Source organism: Myotis davidii, unplaced genomic scaffold, assembly GCF_000327345.1.
Source record: "Myotis davidii unplaced genomic scaffold, ASM32734v1 scaffold93, whole genome shotgun sequence".
In the NCBI taxonomy this organism is placed as follows: domain Eukaryota; kingdom Metazoa; phylum Chordata; class Mammalia; order Chiroptera; family Vespertilionidae; genus Myotis; species Myotis davidii.
In genome coordinates, this window is record NW_006292095.1 from 11,548,203 (window position 1) to 11,553,530 (window position 5,328).

At 47.7% G+C, this 5,328-nt stretch overlaps 1 long non-coding RNA gene across 1 annotated transcript; it reads right to left on the reverse strand.

The window, feature by feature from the left end:
- Positions 1–1,380: 1,380 nt before the first annotated feature.
- LOC107183379 lies at positions 1,381–3,352 on the reverse strand. Its single transcript, XR_001514171.1, has 2 exons — positions 1,645–3,352; positions 1,381–1,521 (listed from the first exon to the last, which is right to left on the reverse strand). It is a non-coding gene; the product is annotated as an uncharacterized LOC107183379 (long non-coding RNA).
- Between the last annotated feature and the right edge of the window lie 1,976 nt (positions 3,353–5,328).

Here is a 5,328-nt window from a genome sequence, read left to right on the forward strand (position 1 = left end):
ATGAACAGGGGTTATAATGTGAATTATACAAGTATACAAGACGAGTGTGGATGGGAGAGTTGGAAGGGGTCGACCTCAGCGAGTGTACCTCAATCAGATCGAGGACGTTTTTAGCAAAGGCCAGCTTAGGAGTACCCTAATTAAGTTAATAATAATGTACCTACCGATATAGTTTAAGTTTAAAAAATGTGGCTCTCAAAAGAAATTTCAATCGTTGTACTGTTGATATTTGGCTCTGTTGACTAATGAGTTTGCCGATCACTGGTCTAGGTGTTAGTAACATGCCCATTGAAAAGATGTGGAAAGTGAAGGGCAGAACTTACCCAAAGTTCCCCAGCTGCTAGATGAGAGCCCACACTGAAAACCACATTCGTCAGCCCCAAAGCATGTGTCTGTTCACATTGCACCAAATGCCACCCAGGTCTGGAGAGGACGCGGCTCAGACTCAGGGTGGCATCCAAAGGGGCCCTGAAAAAAAGGGCATTGGTGGCCTAGAGGACAGACCTCATCACCTAGTTACTTGGTGGGGAGGTTCAAGACTGTGGCATAAAGGACACAGGGCACCGGGAGTTAGGGTTGGGGTGGGGGTGGGGGGAGAAATAGATTAAAAATAGAGTTGGCGGGGTACTAATTAGTTAAGCCCTAATACATGGGATAAATAGCAGGATGTAATTAACCACTGCATAAAGAGGACCCTAGGTATTCCCCTCCGAGAATAAATCATGTGGATTGTTATGCTAATTCCTGTTCCTTCTGACGCTGGCAATCTGAGAATTCCATCCAGCTGGGAGAGGCTGTTCAGATCCTGACTTCAGAAAACCACTCTTCAACCGAAGTGAATTGATCAGTCTCACGGGGTGTCAAAGGCCTTGGGGTTTTTGCTAAAATAGTTAGAGATGACTATTTAGGAATTGTTGGTTCTAGGCCCCTTCCTTCTGTCTACCAGAACATGCAGAAGTAAGGACTCTCGGGTTTCTAAAGGACTAGTTTCTAGAGCCACTGTTGGCGGAATGGGACCTGCTCCTCATTCAAGCAAAGTTCTAGTTTCATCAATGAAGAAATAATGCCCCAAAGCCCAAGATTTTCTTTGATCATCTTAATTTTGGGTTGTTTCATTGCTTTCAATGAGAATTTTTATTTAATAAGTTCACAAGTCCAAAACTCTTTTCTGACCTCATACTCAAATACAGCAGTGGATAATGATGACCTGGGGCTGCGGTAGCAGGCAGGCAGCACCACAGGGGCTTCCTATACATTTGTTTTACGGTTTCATCAATGAAGAAATAATGCCCCAAAGCCTAAGATTTTCTTTGATCATCTTAATTTTGGGTTGTTTCATTGCTTTCAATAACAGTTTTGGAATATGCATGAACAATGTGATTTAATGTTTACTTCTCAATGAGAATTTTTATTTAATAAGTTCACAAGTCCAAAACTCTTTTCTGACCTCATACTCAAATACATTTGGAAAATATGTTTATTGCTGTGTCCTTGGAACAATGATTCAGGCATTTTGTTGTCCTGAAAAAAAAACACACAAAATAATTACATTATTTTTTTCTAGCTTGACAAATGGTAAAATTAAGGTATAGAAGAGTTGACCTGCTTAAGGAGACAATGAAAGTTATAGAATTGGGCCCACACCTAGGTCATCTTGCATCTAGGTCAGCTCACAGCTCATGGTCCATGGCATAGATTTTCTACAGCCTTTGCATCATCTTGGCTCCCTTGCAGCTTCAGACCAATTGTTCATCTATTTTTAGCAGGCAAAACCACTGGGGAAGAAAGAAGCTAACAAATGAAAGGAAAAGATGTAAGGCACAAGGGCAGAATGAATAGCAGAGGTGGGATAAAAGTTAAAAAAAAAGTACCCTAAAAAAAATCCAGGGTAACATGTAAGTAGATGAGATGTATTTTATGCGCAATGGAATTTTTCTTTCATTTCCCTAATCCCACAACATGGTTCAATTCTTTTCTTGACTGAATCCCCCTCACATTTTGTTTGTTCTTCCCCAGGACATTTATTAGATCCTGCCTCCCATAACATACCGTGACAATCACACCCTGACCAGACCAACTAGATTATAAACTATCTGAAGGCATAGACAAATTTGTTCCCCACATTGAATTTAACGTTTGTTGGATAATCAGGAAAGTATTTACAGCTAGAGTGATTAACAGCAACAACAAAACTGCTGGGTCCATTTTTATCTTCTATTTGGAAAAGCATTTGTTTCCAAAATTTGATTTTGAAAAGCTGAAGAACTGGCGTGGGACATTACCGCTTGCTTGACTAAACAGATAAATAAAAACCTCCAACTTTGCTCTCCGTGAGCACAGGAGGGACAGAAAGAGAGAGGAGCTTGAGCCTGTGCTTTGTGTTGTGGCATTTGAGTGCGCCTGGCCTGGGGGAGGGAGGGGGGGAGGCTGCTGAAGCTTGGTTTGGAGTTGACAGGGCGCTCTCCTGCTCAGATCACACCGTGTTGGCAACAGACCAGACATGAGGAACCCACAGGACCTCTCTTAAACCTTTGTCACCTTCATTCATTCAATAATGATTTTTCAGGCAAGTTTCATTCAGGCACTTTGGGACAGGGCAGTGAGTCAGAGGTTGGCATTAAATCCAGAATAGAAGCCATAGTCCTCTCTGGGGAGCGTCCTCTGGGCTTTAAATTCCCAGATCACACAACTTCCTAATTGGTAAGAAATGTTCTTAAACAAGAACATAGGTTTCACCAGGCCTGACAGTGACTCACCAGGTGCTCCAAGGACTGTCTGATGAAAAAGAAGTTGGATGCACATGTCACAGTAAATTTCTAAAGTATTTTCCACCCGGAGGCTTATTGCTAAATATAAATAAAATATCTCTCCTTGGGCAATCCCATTCCAGCTCCAGCAGATATGCCTTCGTTAATTAAATTAACTTTGAAATGACATTCAAACAATGTCTTCCTTCCAAATGCCTTTGTTTTCTCCAAGATCTTCCTGTCAAGCTGTTTCACAAGTTCCCCTGTCCACCGATTAAGCGCCCCACCCCCAGCCCGCATACTAATTGAGACGTTTTATCCTCTCTGTGTTCGTAGGTGTAGAGCAGTCCCCACATTGCATTCATTTAACTATGTTCCCAAAGGCCCACACACAATACCAAAAATTAAAAAAAAAAAATGATCCAGGGTGCTTAAAAAGGATCCGAATAAATGCAAAATTTAAGTCTCATTTACTGAAACGCACACAACTGACAGCAAATTCCTGAGTTGAGGAGAGAGGATTTTTTTTAAAAAGTAGTCTTTCCAAAATCAGGCATTCGCGTCTTTATTACAGGGACTCTCGGCTTAAATCCTTTCAGTCCGAAGCTGATATTTCGCCACCGCGGATTACTGTCAGGTGCAGAAAGCAAGCCTTTGTTCCGTGAGCATCCTGCCCCCCACCCCCCGATTTGACTTATTTACTTGCCACGTGAGCTCTGAGCCGGGGCCGGTCCGGCGGGGAGGCCACCCCAGCGCAGGGGAGACAAAGGCTGGAAGCGCGCGGCCAGTGCGGCCCGGGGACGTCCCCCCAGCTCCGGCGACACGTGCGAAATTGGCCTGACCTGCCTGCGACTGAGCGGCTCTGGCACCAGACGTTCTGTGCCAGCCCGCGGGAAGGCGTCGGTGTTCCCTTGCGCGGGGAGAGGGCCCGGCCGGGGCCAGGGGATCCCTGGATGGTCGGGGCAGGGGGACTCCGTAGAGAGGCGCGCTCCCGGGGTCCCAGGTAGAACGAGGCTTTTAGATGGAGCCTCGCAGCCACCGCGGTCTAAGAGAGACCGACAGTGGCCCCCTTTGTCCTCGGTAGGGAGTACGACCCCCTCCATCCCCGAGAGGCCAAGCCCGGAAAGCCTTGGACCGCTCACCTCCCACAGTGCCCGGCGTGAGCGACGCGCCTCAGACGCAGAAGCCAAGGGCACCAAAAAATCAGTGGTTAAAATACGTATCCTAATGCAATGCTTTCTGAAGCGATTAAAATTAATGCCCCAAAAGTATGTTGAACAAAATATTACATTCTAAATAGAGACAGGATCAGCGCAGTGCCCTGCTGAGCCAGTTTGTAGCCATAGGTCAAGGGAAGGTTCCCGGGGTGTCGGGAGATTCGTGGCGCAGGGGGAGAGGCGCGCGGGCCACAGGCGTCGGAAGTGGAGGCCCCCCGAGAGCCGGGTAGGGGAGTGGCGGGGTGGCCCCGGGGGCCGGAGGTGAGAGATCGGGAGAGCTGCTCAGCCGGGAACAAAGGCGGGGCGGAAGGCCAGTCTGGGGTGGGAGCAACGGGAAGGGTGCCGTCCTTCGATGCCGGGGTCGGGCTTCCACTTGGACCTGGAGTGTAAGGCTCCGCGCCGCCAGCGAGTCCTGCAGGGTTCCCGCTCGCTGGTTAATTCTCACTCACAGACTTGGCAAGATGTCGGGCGAATAATTTTTGGCTTTTGTTGTGTCCGCATCGCGATGCACACAAGCCCCCTGACAAAAGCGGCTTCTGGGAAATTAAATGCATAAGTAAAAAACGGGGCGTAGCGGGAAAAATGCTACCTGACCCGGAAAGGGGACACTGAGACCTGAGTCGGCCCCAGAGCTTATTAAACCCTGGACGGTAAATTTCTCAGGGTCTAGCTTCGCACCAGATGTGGGCCCTCATTGTTATTTCCTGAGAAGACAATTTGCACATGTGCAATACGGGGTGAGGACTTTTCCAAGTCACATAAATACATAAATAAATAAATAAATAAATAAATAAATATCGGATTTTTTTTTTTTTGTCTACTAGGGTTAAACAAACATCTTTAGGAAGCGTGGACGGGAGTAGCGCCCTGCCTTCCTCCAGAGGAGCAACGTTCCGGCAATGAATGCCTCCCTCTGGATCTTAAAGCAACTGCCCCAACACCCCGCTCCCATTACTGGACTTCGGGCTTTTCCTTTCATCTTCTAAGTTGGGGCTTGCCCACGTCCTCGGGAAGCTATAAAGCTGATTTAATGGCGCAAGATGAAAATCGATCACGCTAATGCATAAGCTAACGTCAGAGGAAACGCACTTGAAAAAAAACGGCTAGCCGGGCCCAACGCACTCGGTAAATCTGGAGCGAGGAGGTTCCAGGCCCTGTCGGGTGGACGGCGGCATCACGGTCCCCATTCTGCTTGGATGCGGGGAAGGAGACTAGCGAGGCTGGGAGGGGGGGAAGGGGAGGAGCGAGGAGGTAAAAAGGATCAAACCCGATCCCTCGCCTCCGTTAGGCCGGGCTCTCAGCCGGCTACTTTCTTCCTGCCAACGCCGCAGCCCGGGTGGAGTGCCTGCACCGCCGCTCGCGTT